This window comes from Ascaphus truei, chromosome 3 (genome assembly GCF_040206685.1).
Source record: "Ascaphus truei isolate aAscTru1 chromosome 3, aAscTru1.hap1, whole genome shotgun sequence".
In the NCBI taxonomy this organism is placed as follows: Eukaryota; Metazoa; Chordata; class Amphibia; order Anura; family Ascaphidae; genus Ascaphus; species Ascaphus truei.
Window position 1 is genome coordinate 300,182,815 of NC_134485.1, and position 18,096 is coordinate 300,200,910.

Consider the following 18,096-nt stretch of genomic DNA (forward strand, 5'->3'; position numbering starts at 1 on the left):
TGCCTCTGGGGTTGGAACAGGTCAAACTGTCAGGCTGTGGTACAGCTGTACTCTGCTTCCTTCCTTGGCTCGGCTCAACGCGTTTCACTGCATCCGCAGCTTCCTCAGGAGCAATGATTATGTCCCCTAATGGGTGTTGTTTATCTTCAATTAAGACACTAATTGGAAAAGTACTCAGTTAAATTACACAATTAAATTACACACAGATTCTCCCAAAAGGGTACACAATACTGTGGTCAAAATACGGCGCATAAAATACATATATAAATTTATTCACTCTATTTTAAGAGGTTTAAAAATGTATATAACACTAAAATCATATTAAAACTCAGATAATTAGTGATTATTGGAGTGAGTCCATGTATGTGGAGGGAGAGAGGGAAAAAAAAGACATGGATTAAATCATGGGAACGTAGATTGATGAAAATAAAATCAGACAACAGCATATTTATATAAAAGGAATAAAATGCAAAATAAATTATTTACATATATCAAGATGAAAGAGTGCAAGTGCAGTAATTAGAGGAAAGGTGCAATCTCAAAGTCTACATTGAGACCATTGGGTGTCAGTGTATTTAGTTTATGTACCCAGTACATCTCTCTTCTGCTTAAGTCTAAATTTCTATCTCTTCCTCTCCACTGTTGTGCTACATGTTCTATTGCAGTAAATTTTAATCCTGCTGTATTGGAGTTGTGGAATATAGAAAAATGCTTAGAGACATTATGGGTCTGGACACTTCGTCTAATATTGCTCAGATGTTCTAAGATTCGTGTCTTGATAGCTCTTGTTGTCTTACCTACATATTGTAGCCCACATGGGCATTCAAGGAGGTAGATTACGTAATTTGAATTACAATTCATATATTGTTTTATTTTATATTCCTCATTTCTATTGTTACTCATAAATCTTTTTTTGTCCTGATTTTTATATCCGCAGGCTTTGCAGGAGCTACAACCTTAAAACCCTTCCAATTTCTGGAGCCATCCGTTCTTGTTTGTCTCTAGCTTTTTTATTGCACTTGGTGCTATCATCCCCTTCAGGTTTCTTGCTTTTTTGAAGATTACCTTGGGGTGTTGTGGCATATCGTCCTTCAAGATTGGATCGTTCAATAACACGTGCCAATGTTTATTGATTATTTTCTTGATATTGTTTGATTCTTTATTAAAAGAGGTTAAAAATGCTGTGTCGTAATTTGTATTCATAGTTTTGTCTTTATTTTTTGGTACTATTAAGTCCTTTCTATTCAGGCAGTTAGCTTTTTCATATGCTGCGTCCAGAAGGTCTGTCTTGTAATGTTTCTCAACAAAGCGTTCCTTTAGTATATTGCACTGATCACTAAACACTCTTGTGTCAGTGCAATTTCTACGCATCCTTCTGAACTGATTATATGGGACATTGTCCATCCATAAATTCTGATGACAGCTGGTGCGTAAAATATAGTTATTGCTGTCCACTTCCTTAAAGTAAGACCTAGTTTTTAACATACCATTCTCTATGTAGATATTTAAATCTAAATAATTAAGGGAGGTTTTGCTTGTAACAGAGGTAAATTGTAAATTATACTTATTTGTATTTATACTTGATAAAAAGGAGTTCAAACTCTCCTGGCTACCTCGCCAAATTAGTAGGTAGTGGAGAGACTGATTATTGGGCCTTCTCCAGTCCTCTTCCCTCCGGAAGAGAGTGAGTGTGGACCATACCTCTGCCTCTGCTAGAGAGGAAGGGAAGAGCAAGGACAGCTGCAGGTGCCCTTGCCCTGTAGTGACGGTCTAGGGACCATCCTTCTGTGGTAGCTGAGAGTTACTGCATCCGGCAGAAGCCTGCTTGTTACTGTGCTGTACAGAAGAGATAATAAACCATTCCTGTTATTAAACCTCCTGCCTGGGCGTGACCTTACTGGGGGGAGAGGTAATAGTTCTACCGTGGGAGATCACTTCAGTTCCTGGAGCCTACGGCAGATGGAGGCCCTTCACTGCTAAAGAGATATGTAGGGTATGAACCCCAGTCCTGTGTCCCCATTACCACCAGTGGATGACTCAGCCCTCCTATTACCAGCAGGTATCATGCACCACATGATCCATAATGGCCACATCTCCCAGTGGGTGGGTGAAACACCGTAACATGCCGTTGCTGCTGTCCCCTCTAGAAGAGGCATACCCATGAGATTGTTAACATCCTATTTTATGTTTGCCGCAACCAAGATCACTAAAAACATTGGTCAAATTTGACCTGAAATAAGATGGCTGAAAACAGGAAGTGGACTCATTCGTCCTGAACTATGAGAGGGAAAGTAATTGGCTTCACCTGTCCTAGCCCTTTATAGAGCAGCAATTTACAACCAGCCATTGCCCAAGCAAGGTGTCTGTTTCCTTTGTGTCTAGCTGTTCCTATTTCTATCCTGATTGTTTTCGAACCTCGATCTGCCCTGAACTTTGCCTTGCCCTCTATGTGCCCTGTCCCTTTGCCTGGACTGGGATTTTGCTATCTTTCCTCCAGCCCTGATCTTGGACCATGACCTTTACTACATTTACTGCAATGTGGAACAGTGAAGAAAAAACGAAGCACCAAGTCCAGCTGTAGAATAGCAATGACACCAACAGGGTGTACCAAAAATATAAGCCGGTTAAATTGGATCCAGACAAAGTAACAAACACACCTACGCGTTTCGGACCTCAACAGTCCTTTATCAAGGAGGTTATTGTCATTGGGTAAAGCAATTCCTACATTCTATAAGCATTTAAAAATCGTTTTTTTTTTTTTTTAGATTGCATTAAACCCTATTAGCGGGAGGGGGAAAGGGTGTAGGGATACAGATCTAACTCAAAGGCAACAATTTTAGCTTTATACCCAACATAATTATTTTTCTGCAGGTTTTAATAATTCTGTGGAGATTACTTCTTTTTTTTTAAATTCTGAGCTCTGATTTGATATTGTAAGCATGGTTATATAGAACAATTTGCAAAAGTGCAATATTTATGTTCTCTATATTATATAAACATTGTATGTTAATACTGCTTCATGTGCTATCTGTCTGTCTACCTAATCTATCTACCTAATCTATCTATCTATCTATCTATCTATCTATCTATCTATCTATCTATCTATCTATCTATCTATCTATCTATCTATCTATCTATCGATCTATCTATCTATCTATCTATCTATCCCATATATATTATATATACAGGTAAACCCCGTTATAACGCGGTTCTTGGGGTCCACCCCGAGACCACCGCGTTAGTAACGGGGTGGTGGGGAAAAAAATGGCCGCCGCATCAGCGCATATTCACCCCTTCACCCCACGGGACAGGAGATGGGAGGGGGGATGTCCCTCCGGTCCCCGCTTCCCCCTGTCACCGCGTGACAGGCCGCGGGACAGGAGATGGGAGGGGGGGTGCCCCTCTGGTCCCGGCTTCCCCCTGTCACCGCGTGACAGGCCGCAGGACAGGAGATTGGAGGGGATGCCCCTCCGGTCTCGGCTTCCCCCTGTCACCGCGTGACAGGCCGCGGGACAGGAGATGGGAGGGGGGATGTCCCTCCAGTCCCCGCTTCCCCCTGTCACCGCGTGACAGGCCACGGGACAGGAGATGGGAGGGGGGATGCCCCTCCGGTCCCGGCTTCCCCCTGTCACCGCGTGACAGGCCGCGGGACAGGAGATGGGAGGGGGGATGCCCCTCCAGTCCCAGCTTCCCCATGTCACCGCATGACAGGCCACAGGACAGGAGATGGGAGTACAGTCTCCGGAAGACCGCTCACCCCCCCGCCGCAGCACAGGGCCCTCGCGCCACAGTACAGGGCCCCCTCGCCCCGCCGTAGCGCAGAGTCGTCCTGCCACTCGACCGCAGAGCAGGGCCCCGCCACCCCCCCACAGCACAATGACATCCCACCCCCCGCCCCGGGCCGTACCACCAACCTACCCCCACCTACCTGCCCCCCCGCACTGCACCGGGCCATCCCACCAGCCCCCGCACGCAGCGCCCCCCCCCCCTGCAGCCACATGCCTCACCATTCATCCCCAAGGTAAGGCTGATTTATGTATATGTGTATTGGGAGGTGTGTGTGTGTGTGTGTGTGTGTGTGTGTGTGTGTGTGTGTGTGTGTGTGTGTGTGTGTGTGTGTGTGTGTGTGTGTGTGTGTGTGTGCAGTGTGCATTGTGTGAGCAATGAGCAGTGTGTGTCAGTGTGAGCAGTGTGTGTGCAGTGTGAGCAATGAGCAGTGTGTCAGTGTGAGCAATGAGCAGTGTGTGTGCAGTGTGCAGTGTGTGTCAGTGTGAGCAGTGTGTGTGCAGTGTGCAGTGTGTGCAGTGTGAGCAATGAGCAGTGTGTCAGTGTGTGCAGTGTGAGCAATGAGCAGTGTGTGTGCAGTGTGTGTCAGTGTGTGCAGTGTGAGCAATGAGCAAGGAAGATTGACTTAGAGCACTCCGAGGCTCTGCGGCACACCCGGCTAGCAGGGGCCGCCATGACAGGTTGCGCGAGCATGCGCGTTGGTCGCGCAGGCGCAGTAAGGGTAGCGCACGCGGTCCCAATGCTAAAGAGGTCCTGAGTGGACTATAATTCCCAGCAGCCTCTGGGGATTGCCCTTTCACCCACATCACGTTCAGCCAGCCAGCAAATAGGGTTTTGCAGCTTCTCCTGTGGAGGAAGGCTCCTACACCAGGTAAGGTAGTTCCCCAGATCCCAGGCAGGCCCCAATCCCCACCAGGGTAGTGGGTAGGTACTGAGTGAGGGCCCCTAGGTTAGGGGCCCTTAGGTGTGAGTGTGCAGTCTTGTCAGTGTCACGGCTGGTGGTGCTGTGAGCATTGACAAGTAGGCACAGCGTGTGTGTGCAGTGTAGCTGCAGGTATCCATGTGAGTGCAGTAGGTGGCTGCAGGTACCGAATGAGTGCAGTGGGTGCTGCAGGTTCCGTGTGAGTGCAGTGGGTGGCTGCAGGCACTGAGTGAGTGCAGTGGGTTGCTGCAGGTTCAGTGTGAATGCAGTGCGTTTGCTGCAGAGGTTAGGGAGAGGCTGGTCAGAGGGGACCCGGGTGGTGAAGAGAGGTAATGTGGGTGCAGGGGGTCAGTGACCCACCTGCATAGGACAGGCTACCCCGTAGGCCCCTAGGAGTGTTCCCTGAAGACACCAAAGGTTGCTGTGCTGCAGGGACAGCCTATAGTGAGAGCGAGCATCACCCCTTACTGTGTGGACAGCTAGGGACAAAGGGACAAGCGTGCGGAGCGGCTGCTGGCGAGTCGTCGGGGACCAGACGGCTGGACATTGACACCCAGGGGGCAGACCGCTGATTCATCTGACCCTTTGCGAAGAGGTACCGGTCACCGCCGTGACCATCAGGTACTATATCATCAAGTGCACCAACACCGGTCATCAGGCGCTGATCCCGCCTTAGGCTAAACTCTTTGTAGGAACACTGAGCGAGTGGTTACAAAACTGAGCCTATACCATATAGTATCATACATGGACACGGTGTGTGGGGCATGCGGTGAGGGGACGGGCACGTTACTCCTGATGAGAGTGGCTGGGCCACTAATGTTACCTGTTGCATTATAGAGTGATAAGGTTACTCTGCATTATCGTTAATACAGTAAAGTTGGTTGTATTACATGTGTGTGTATGTATTTCTTGCCCAGGGGAATCTCACATCAAGGGGATCCTGGGTAAGTGGAGGCGCTGCGCTAAGTAAGTGTATGAGTGTTACCCCAGGCTCCCAGCTAGCGGAGGCTCTTATCTCCTGGAGCTGCAGGTGTTATACAGTGACCAGTAGTTCCTTTGGGAGGGTCCAGAAAAAGGGCTACATATATATATATTATATATATATATATATATATATATATATATATACAGTGGTCGACAAATCACCAAAAAATCTACTCGCCACCTAGTACCACACGTGTGCTGCTTGGGCCAATAGGAGCTCTCCACGATGTTAAATCCACTCGCCCGGGGCGTGCAAATGTATAGGTTTGTCGAAAACTGTATATATATATATATATACAGGTATATATATGTTATTGAAGGAGGGTGAGTCTCACACAGAGACTTTCTAGTAATAATACATATATATATATATATATATATATATATATGCAAATATAGCTGTATGCTCATCTGCATGTCTTAGGCAGGTCTGCAACCCCGCCTTTCCCCAGTGCTGTATGCTGGGTGATAATGGGGAAAGGCGGGGTTGCAGACCTGCCTAAGACATGCAGATGAGCATACAGCTATATTTGCATATTTGCTTTCCTGTGGAGGGTTTTTGTCACTTTTTTTACTCACCATAACTTAACTCAGTATTATGGTTTGGCCTATCCCATAAGCCTCTCTTGCATTCCCAGTAAAATCAACCCCACACTGATGAGACCCATCAAGGTCGAAACAGCTGTCTGTGGGTAGTTTTCTGGGTATGCACCTTAACCCTGGCTGTGCTCAAAGCTGTGACCATGCAGCAAGCTTAAGCCTATAGGGAACCATGTTAAAAATGGTTATTGAGGCAAAAAGTGACACTGTGTGCTCATTTGCATGTCATTTCCCAGAATCCCTTGCTGCAGTGGAAGTGCTGTATGCTGGGTGATAATGGGGAAAGGCGGGGTTGCAGACCTGCCTAAGACATGCAGATGAGCATACAGCTATATTTGCATATTTGCTTTCCTGTGGAGGGTTTTTGTCACTTTTTTTACTCACCATAACTTAACTCAGTATTATATATATATATATATATATATATATATATATATATATATATATATATATATTTATGAGTATGTTTCTTTAAAACAAACTATTGATTTATATTGTATATTAGGTTATACTATATGATTATATGTATAAAGAATCTACTCTGTGAACTACACCATGTAAGCATTCATTGTATACTATTAATTATGATTGGTAATATACAGTATATTTATAGTGGATTGCTTGGGCTATCTAAGAGTTCTCATTAGCACCATGGGGATGAGACACCCGATGAAGCAATTTTTTGAGACATGCATCGCGGTAATTGCATAGTACATCATTGCGCCAGACGTCGTTCACGTGACAACGAAACAGCAGAATATGGATACAGAATAACACTGAAACCGGAGATCTGAAAGTCGGTGTGTATATTACTGGGCCTGTGTACCCTCTATAACCATTGATCTTTATTGATTACTGGCAGGATGTTTATGTATTGTGCACATTTTATATTATATGAATTGTATGTGTGCATATTTCTCTTTTTGTATCGGCAAAATATGTTTTTTCTAGCACTGTGGTCGCTGTTCTTGCTGTTTTCTCCCTAATTTGGCCCACCTTATCAATTTGTGACATGCTTCAGGTTTGCTTTTCATTTAAGACTTGATTTTTCCTCTCAAAAAAGCCAGACTTCAGACTTCTCTTTTATTTTTTGACGTGAAACTTCTTTAGCGCACCTCCCACATGAGCAACATTCCCTGGCAGTGAATGCAGTTGATTGATTCGGAAGTCAGTGGTAATGGAAGTGACATCACTGCTGGCAGATGAGGCCATCAGTGTTACCGGCTGCAAGCAGGAGTCACGAGAGAGGAGGGAGGAGGGAGGAGGAAGGCAGCACGAGGAGGGAGGCAGGCACAGACACACACACAGACACACAAACAGACACACACACAGACACACACAGACACACACACACAGACACACACACACCCACCCCCAACCTGTGCCCCGACTCTCCACACTCTGCTGCTGCCCGGGCAATCACATAACAGCGAAAAAACCCTTCCCCCCACAAGTGAGGCACACCCTGTTGGGACTCACACGCATTTAATATAAACAGAGTAAAAATACACCACAGGAGAAAGAAAACAGAAAGCCCAACTCCATCTTAATTCCCTGCATCTACCTCCAGTATATCTGTCTGAGTGAAGGAATGCCTCAAGAATAGTCCCCGGTGTCTCGTGCACTGGCTCCACGGGTCTGGCCTCCTCTGTCCCCACTCCACACACTGCTACTGCCCATCACGTAGTGGGGTAGAAGTGCAAGTAGCTAAAACATGTATTCTATTAAAAATAAAAACACAATTTCCGTGTCAAAACACAAGGAAGTTTGACTTAGAACGCAAATATAAAATAATTATCTTTATTCATGTTTCCATTTTCAATCTTTATTTTCCAACGGCATTATATTTTTTAAATTATTTCTGCAGAGAGGTCAAGGAGTACTAAGATCAAAAATTCACCAGCATACCGCCACCAGGAAATCATTTAGCACACAAACTATGGCTGTTTTAGTGCTATGCTGTCTTCTGAATCCTGACTGGAATAAGTCATAAATATCATGGTCTGCTAGATGGGTTTCCAGTTGGGTTGCAACCACTTTCTCAAAAACCTATTCAAGGAAAGGAAGATTTGATACAGCCCTGTAATTAGCCATGTAATCCGGGTCTTATGAAGGCCTTTTTTTAGAATAGGTCTGATTACTGCTTCCTTAAGCAGTTCTGGAAAGTGCCTCATCTTCAAAGAGAACAGAACTATTTTTGCAAACACTGGACCGATTATCTCCACAAGCGTAAGAGACAGGGTCCAAATCACAGGTAGTGGGACACAACCCATGAATTGTTTGCACAATGTCTTTTAAATCCATACGGTCAACACTAGTCCATAAAGCCAGAGAACCCTAACATTCATTACATGGCCCAGATGGGACCCAAATCCAGATGTACACTTTATCAGAGAAGAAAAGAGCAAAATCATCACAATGGGACTGTGAAAAAGTTTCACTAGACAGCAGGCATACTGGTTTGCAGACCCTCTCTACGGTGTGGTGGAAGAGCTGGGTATGGGTCATTTAGTTCAATATTTTGTCCAAAACATGTTAAGCCTGCCACGATGTCAAGGTAGACCCTTTCAACAGCTACCTACACTACCAATTTTATACTGTATCTCTTGTATTTCTTCCACTGCATAGAGAAAAGAGGAAATAAGGCAATGACCTGGTCAATAGCATGAAATGCATAACATGTATGTTGTGCAAAGGGGTTACAATTTAGAAGTCCTATATGTGCTACACGTGAGCTACAGCAGTGCAGGTGCAATTGGTTTAAAAAACAAAAGTGCCCTAAAAAATAGTGCACAACATATATATATATATATATATATATATATATATATATATATATAATCAAAAAATAAATAGATGATACCGTTCTGTGGCTAACGAAATGCTTTTATTTGTGCGAGCTTTCGAGATACACTGATCTCTTCTTCCGGCGATGTTACAATGAATGAAGCAAAAGGTAAACTTAAAAACAGTGTCTCTTGGAATGTTATCTGTGCTGTTCCTTCCCCCGGTGTGGATGTGTTTTATGGCTAGAGGTCACCTGATACCGCTACATGTATATATATATATATATATATATATATATATAAATTGAAGATATACAGCACTCCTGTAGTATTGCAATAATGAACTGGTGCTTGTACCATAAATATAATAGAGCATACGTTACCAACGGTGAAAATGGCAAAGAGGCGACAGCACTCAGCAGGTATCAAAAAAGATAATTGTATTAGGAATCCTTGCAAATAGAACCAATGTTTCGATCCGCACAAGGGGATCTTCCTCAGGTGGGGTGCAGAGAACAAGTGACAGCAAGTGACTTATATACAGTAACCACCACCCTAGTGCCATAGAACACACCCACTAATTAAGAGCTGATAAAAACGCACAAAAAGCAGGTGAATACCATAATCAGAAAAACCTAACATCAGCCATAAAGAAGTTCTGCTATAGGTCCCACTCCACTCATGTAACTTAGTACCGGGAGGCGTCCTCGATTACTATGGTGACCGCATAGCACATGCGCACAGAGCATGTAAACAGCGCATCATGATCCAGCTCTTGAAACTTGTCTGCCGTTTCCTCAAGGCGTCCTTGGTCGCCATAGAAACCAGCCTGCACATGCGCACAGTGGTGAACTTCACCATTAGTCCATATGAAAGCAGAATTACAAAATAGCTACAGCAATCAATGCGGGCAGGAGGTCCATCCACAAGTGATGACCACAGCAAACTCCCAATGTATTACCCTCATGGTGGGGTATCATGATAATAAAACTGATAATAATCACAAGCTATCTAGGGAAACGGAAGTGAACATGACGCACACTAGTGCACTGAGGTGACAGCAAGGGCTTATGCAGAAATAACGTACAAAAAAATCACACAATAAACACAGATAATGCACCAATCATTTGTGAAGGTAAGTGATGTGAGCAGTATAATAGTATAATTGATTACTTTATTTTTCTAATTCTGTCCTTAATTTTTCTGTTTAGGGGCAGGTCAATATCCTGTCAACTATGCCTCTAGAAAAATTGGCTCTGTCTAATCAAGCTATTATATTGTTAAAATGTCTCATTTTCATTATACTATAAATTTATTCTGTTTACATGATATTAAAATATGTTTAATTGTATTTTTATTTAAAAAATATAACAGGTTCTTAATTAGTTTTAGATTCTAATTTAAATTATCTGTCAAACACCTGGAACACTTCAGTAAGGACACCCATAAAATTAGCATAGCCTATCAGAGCTCTGCAGTGCCTACTTAAGACTTCCAGGTAGATCACATGAAATACCCCAGAAGAAGTCTTACACAGACGAAATGCGTAGGGTGAGGGTCTCTGCAAAGATCTCCTCAAACTAGTTGCTACAATGACTGTTTTATTTCCTAGCAAATTTGCTGCAAAGCCTAATTCAAGGCTATTAAGTCTGTGTGTCACACCACACATCCATACAATGATGAAACCAATTGAGCTATCAGGGCTACATCCGGGTTGTGATATCACAGACCAAAGATCGCGAGATCTGGATGGTGAGAGTGAGCAGTGTCATCGATGGAGTTCCAGTAACAGTGTGCATTGTGAGAGAGGCTCCATGGAACACCAGTCCCTTTATTGCAGTTAAAAGATAAGATTTTATCCTGACATGCCTGAATATTTCTGCTACATTGTAAGTACCTCTCCGTGGTCAGCAAGCAGTAAGAAGCATGTCCACCTGGTGCTCTGTAATTATTGGATACTCCCACTCTGAGGTCTTTTTCATGTTACTGGGTTTGTCAGATCCAATGTTATCATTCTCCCTCCAAATACAGAGGTAAATGAGAATTTTAATCAGGTTGTGTTAGGACCTGCTAATGGTCATGGCTTGATGTGGCTTGCAGGCTTACAGCACTTTGTCCAAAGGGTTTAACTAAATGACCCTTTTTCAAGAGAATATATAGGTATTTTACTGTGTTTTTTTGTCATATTGGATGTAGCATTGGGCCTTTTTGTCTTTTGTTGTCTTCTTTTGGAATATCTGGTTCCTGACTTCGGTATTGTGCCCTGACCAGCTTGTTTGCTGCTGCCATGAACTTCCGCTTGGTAGGTGACTTTTTACCTTTGCTGCCTGCCCTGAACCTTTGTGTATGACCTCATTACTAACACTTCTGCCCTCTCCTGTTGACTCAGTCTAAAATTTGCTGTGCTGATCTGGATTCTGGCTGTTTACATCTGGCGAGCAACACTATAAAGATGTTTATTGACTCTACCTGTGGACACATCACCAAACCTGATACAGTGACCTGCATGTACTTGGATCTCCTGACTAAATAGAAGTGGGATGGGTGAGTTTAAACTAAGAGGAGGGGCCACATACCTCCCAACTATTTACAATTAGACATACACAATCTTAGCAAGCTCAAAACCAAACCCCACCGTATTATATATTTCTAACTTTAATTGTGTCAATTGTGGTAATATATAGTGTCCACACTAAAAGATGTTTGGTGTATTTACTTGTTGGAGTTCTGTGCCTCTTTTAGTGTGGTTACACTATGTATAACTAGATATATACACTGTCACTTAATACTAGGATATCAAACGTAAATCTCTTGTTTGCCACAGTATTCAATCATGTCTCTTGGTTGAATCATTCAAACATTTATTTAGCAGAATTTCAGAAGAATTACATTTCAGAAGAATTACAGTTCAGGGGAACCCCCTTGCTCAGGTGTAATATTTACAAAACAAGTGAATACATACTACTCTAAATACCATCCTGCCATTGGGCTGTCTCCTTCGATTTTTGTGCCATATGCAAATTTCCCTTATGCGTATTCATTAGGTTTTAATGATGATTTCACCCTCTTGCAGTAGAACCATCCCATTAGTTACTTTGAATCAGCTGTAGAACAAGGGAGATTAACATTAGCTATATACATAGTATATTACATTGATGTGACATACATTTATATACATAATACTATCTTATTACATGTATCTATATTCAACATAGTCACTATATATTTAACTTTCTATCTGATGTAAATATGTAGCCAATGTTATCCAATCTAAATGAAATAGATTGACTACAAGACAAATGCTACATTTATACATGATTTGTTATAAAGATTGTTTTTTCGTTTACTTAATAACACATTGTACAGTATATCACTTTCTCTTTGGAAACTAAACACACACATGCCTTAAGGAAATACCCGGATTACCTCTAAGAAAAATGCTAAAATTGCCAACATGCAACAATATGCTAAAATTGCCAATATGCAACAATGTTAAGAAAACATTGAAAAATATTACCCTTATATATTTTATACGTTATTTAATGCATTCTAGGGGTCTTTGTTATTTTGTTTTGAGCAGATATTAATTTATATATTAATTTATTTATCTTTTCTGCACTGCTTTCAATGATCTACTATGGCAAATGATTATGCTACAGATGTAGGTCAAACTTTCTTACATTTAATAAATGAATAGAGCTGCAAAGGCTTATTTAATATGGATTTCAGAATAATTTAATTAAGATTATTAACTCCCTAGCACCCTACCATATATTCTGAAGTTCCATGAGCCCTTCCCATTAAAATGGGTCGCTAGACCTTCGCAGAATATTTCTTACAATTGTACTATTATTCACAATAACAGAAACAGTCTGTCAGGAACCAAATGATCATCCTTGGAGTGCTAACAAATCTACGTAAGTACCAGCACTCACTGTCTAATAGCTAAATGATGAAAACAGTTGTAATGCAGAATAAACATTTAATAATAAAATGAACCAGAAATAAATAAAATGTGTTTGCAGAAACCAGTATCACAAATGGGCATGTCACAAATTGAGGGGTGGGAGGGGGGGGGGAGAAGGAAAAGGGGAAAAAACATGAAACACAAGGAATATACACAAAAAAACGGAGAACGGAAAGTCTGCTAGGGGGGCGACGTTTCGAGGGACTACCTCTTCATCTGGCCCATTCCCCCTGGTCCAAAAGGACCGAGAGGTACTTCCCTAAGCCTCCCTTCCCCTATACCTGGTCAAATCAGACACCCCTGAAAATAGTTAGTAAACATATAGTGTAAGCTAAATACAGCTAAACAGCTAATAGCAGGGCAGCAAGAATCCACTACTGGTACAGTTAAAGCTGAACACAGCTTGCAAGAAAGCAGCTTGCAAATGAGCACCAAGAGTCCACACAGTCAGTGAAAGGTTAATGAGAAAAATAAATGAAGTGGTCAAACCCTCAGTGGCTCTGCTCCTTCAGCTGCTCGTGTGGAGTGCTGAGGGTTAACACCATCAGAGTGCTGTCTATCGTCCCCTTTTACTCTTATCCTTGGAGTGCTAGTTCAGCTCCTGAAAAGAAAAACATTTATTTAAAAAACAAATCTAGCAGCATAGATGGCTGCTTTAACACAAGTCAAATTTCTTAGGGTAGTATAAGCATATATAATGTTGGCTTTTATTTGATAACATGATAAATAATGATAACAAGCAAACATGTAAATGTTGCAATAGTATCTATGAACATTCATTTTACTTTGGCAGACTTTATACCTTCAGGTAATACTAACTGGTGGTCTTTGTCTGGTAAATATGTATGATTCACCTTAAACTTCATCCTCAGATCTTACTACAATACATTTTACCATATGCTAATAGAGGGTGTGTTGTTATTGCCAGATATAAAAATATGTTACAGGTTTTTTTTTTTTTTTGTAGCAACCTGTCAAATTCACTTACGCTAAAAGTCTTGGAAAAACTTCAAATAGCTTAAAGAATGCATTTTTTTCTTTTGCAGAGTTATTCACCCTTGTGTACTTTTTCCCTAGAATGTTTGGTTCTGACTAAAAATGAACTAATTCAGATTTTTTGTTTTTTGTCTATTCCAAACTCTGGCAAACTCTAATTTTTCAATCATGCTCAGGATCTCTTCCCTTCAAAGCTATACTGTAGCATCTCCCCTCATGAAATCCCTCTCCTGGCTTCCGATCAAATCCCGCATCTCACACTCCATTCTTCTCCTCACTTTTAAAGCTTTACACTCTTCTGCCCCTCCTTACATCTCAGCCCTAATTTCTCGTTATGCACCATCCAGACTCTTGCGTTCTGCTCAAGGATGTCTTCTTTCTACCACCTTCGTATCTAAAGCCCTCTCCCGCCTTAAAACTTTTTCACTGACTGCCCCACACCTCTGGAATGCCCTTCCCCTCAGTACCCGACTTGCACCCTCTCTATCCACCTTTAAGACCCACCTTAAGACACACTTGCTTAAAGAAGCATATGAATAGCACTGTGGATATTCTGAACACATGATACATAAGCTTGGCCCCCTGCAGACGCACTTACCAGAACTCCATCCTACTGTCTCTGTACGTTCTCCCTACCTACCAATTAGATTGTAAGCTCCTCGAGGCAGGGACTCCTCCTCCTTAATGTTACTTTTATGTCTAAAGCACTTATTCCCATAATCTGTTATTTATATTATCTGTTATATATTTGATTACCACATGTATTACTACTGTGAAGCGCTATGTACATTAATGGCGCTATATAAATAAAGACATACAATAAAATACAATACAATACTGTACCAACCAAAGGAGAGTGGGAGGGAAAATGCAGAACACAGGGGCATAGAGAGAAAACAGAGCAGAGAGAAAAAAAAAGCCAAACAGACAGGGTTACCTGTTGGTTATATGTTCACTATTAAGTAAACTCCCATCCAGACTGATATAGGGCTTTTGCAGTGTCTGGATGGTGTAATACCATAGCTGGATACATCAAGCTGTAGTAAATTAAAAATGCTCTAATATCACCAACAAAGGTGCCTTATTTTTATCATGCAATACATCAATGTTGCACTATCAAAAATATTGCACTTTTTTAAGGACGTGTCAAAAATTGTAATGCCATACTTTTTTTTAGTAAAAAAAAGGGTATACATCAATTTTCCATGTTCAGCAAAATGGACTTAATGCTAGAGATGGTTGAATTTGGTCGATTTTAATCCTCACGGATTCATTAAAAACAACCAGTGGATGGGTTTGTAGAATTCAATCTGCGGATCCAGTAATCCGTTGCTGGATTTTTAGGAATCTGCTAATGGATTGCTAAATCCGTGGATTGGATTCTACAAATCCCTCCACGGGTTGTGGAATTCATGGTGTATTGGTAATAATCATTTAAAAAATCTGTTAAATTCAAATCGCCCTGTTTGAGATTGATCCGCTGAAATTCGCGGACAAAAGGAACAGACCAATCCGCTGCGGATCTAAATCTACCCCCAAAAAATTCTCCCATCTCTTGTTAACGCTTGAAGTAACTCCACTTTTGATTCTCCTACTCCAAACTGGCGTAAGGCATATCTTTCCTATCTACAGTATATAATGGATAATCTGATAATCTAATTTGAAAATGTGTACATAGGCAATATAAGTAAACCCAGCATGGAATAGGTGATGAAAGAGTTATTTAAATACATCAGAGTAAATATTAACCCCTTTCTAGCCCAATTGATCAACTAGCCATGTGTTTTGATGAATAGCTGACCACAAAGGTGTAAAAATGGGTTAATATGAACAATAAACTACACTACCAGTCTACCTTGCCACATTACTGGCTACTATAGCATTGGCATGCAATGCTATACAAACCGATAAGGATATCAAGGGCTTAACCCCTACCACCACTCTAATGGGTAAGAGCTACTGTAGATTATTCAAATGCCAATACTACAGCTTTTGGCCATTACCAAACATACCTAACAAATTATTAATAAAGTGTTTAGAAATAAGATTCTAAATAACAGAATTGCTACTTCTCATCCATTAATTCACACTTTGCCACCTAGCCCTCTTAATGGGGTCCTACATAGCAATGTTACCAATCAATGTTGGCCAGTACTATGAATTAAAGTACTTATCCCAGCATGGATAAAGGCTGTTTTCCTTTTCATGCATGCATTTCCGCACATAATTATTAACGGCATCATTACCAATGCTCATAAACAGTCAAATGTACCTACACATAATTAGCACATATGACACTTAGGTGATGTAAATACTGAATTGAATTGGACTACTTCACAGGCCTTATACATTGACTATATTTACATTCAACTGAGACTTCATGTGGACACTTGATCTTGACTTATTTAAGTCTAGAATTTATTGCATATATGTGTGCTAACTGTTTAGTCAGTTAACTTTACATTTATGATTTTATGATTTTCACTTAAGAATGTTTGATGTTACAATATAATTATGCTATGTAGAATTCTTTATTCTATTACATACTTCAAATTCATGTCTACCTTTATTTATGTTATAGTCTATTAGGCAGATAAATCATTATAGAACAATTCCATAGTATATAATAATATGAATAAACTGGGGATATTAAGATGTTCATGTTTGTTTTCATTGTGTTTGTCATGTATGAACGGCAGTACCTTAGCATGTTATAATGCTGTGAAAGGCTGTATTCTTTGTAAAGTTTTATATTATGTATAACACATTATACAGTCTGTAGAGTAAACATGTTTGATGTATGGTGAAGAATGACAGAAAGTAAATTTGTAACACCGAAAAAATTGAAAATTGTGTGTATGTATGCGTGTGTATCTGTCTATGTATATGTACAGTACATGTGTATGAATAGCTGAAAAAAGAGCGCACAATCCCTTTAGCCTAAGTAATACAAATTTTAATAAGAATCAGACATATATAGATCATGATCAATATTAGAAAATCCAGATAACAATGATGTATAAAGCTCCTCACAAGACTCACCTCACATGTGCTGACAAGGGGAAATGCTAATATGCGCACCTGTAAGCTAGGTCTGACTGTCCCAGGGAAAGAGAGACTGTCTGCATAGAATCAAAGAGGGGAGTACCTGGTGTGTTGTACTGAACTCAGAAGTGGCGTCCCTCCACCAAGATGATATCACTCCACTCAGTGGGCACAAAACGTGACAGTATGCTGACCCCCAATATGATACATACAGACCTCCAAGGGCAAAAGTGTAGAATTCGCCGATGGAAACAGATGGAAACAGATCCAATTACCGCAATAAAAGTGGAGGACACTTCACAGCAGCTCGTTCAGCTGTTCTCTCACGTGAATGCACAGCAAGCAGTGTCTCTGTTTACCGACACAGGGATTCCTCACAGCTGATCCACCACCAATTAGCACAATTTGGTTTGTTTGTAAGGCTTTGTGTGTAAGGTGAGGAGGTGAGGAGGGGAATGGTGCTGCAGTTACCACTGGCCCTTAAATTAAAACTGACAGAAGAACTACTGTACAGTACAGTACAGAATGCAATAGAGCCGTTACGAAGAAGATAAAGATGGTATATTTGTGTTATTCATGATTATTTTATTTTTCATTCTTCCATGATTATCCAGATAAAATTTAAAAAAAAATTCTTTAAATTCACGAGAATCATTGAAACACCCCCACCCCCAAAGAAAAAGAAAGAATGGCAAAAAAATTTAACTTATCAAAAACATGATTCAGATTATGGTTTATTTAACTCAGTCCTTCAAAAATGGATGTCTCAATTATCAGGGTCGGACTAGTTGAGAGATTACCTGATTTCTGTCTGATCGCGTGGATATTACGGTTTGTTGGAACTGATCTAAGTCTAGTGGCCAGCATTTTATCAGGTTTATTTGATTTCTCAAAAAATTTAGCATTAGTAAAGGTGAGGGATTGTTCTGCCTTAGCCATGAGAAGGAGATTCAGTTCAGTTTTTGCCTCATTTACTTTAATTAGATCCACATGTTGACCCCCCTCTTTGG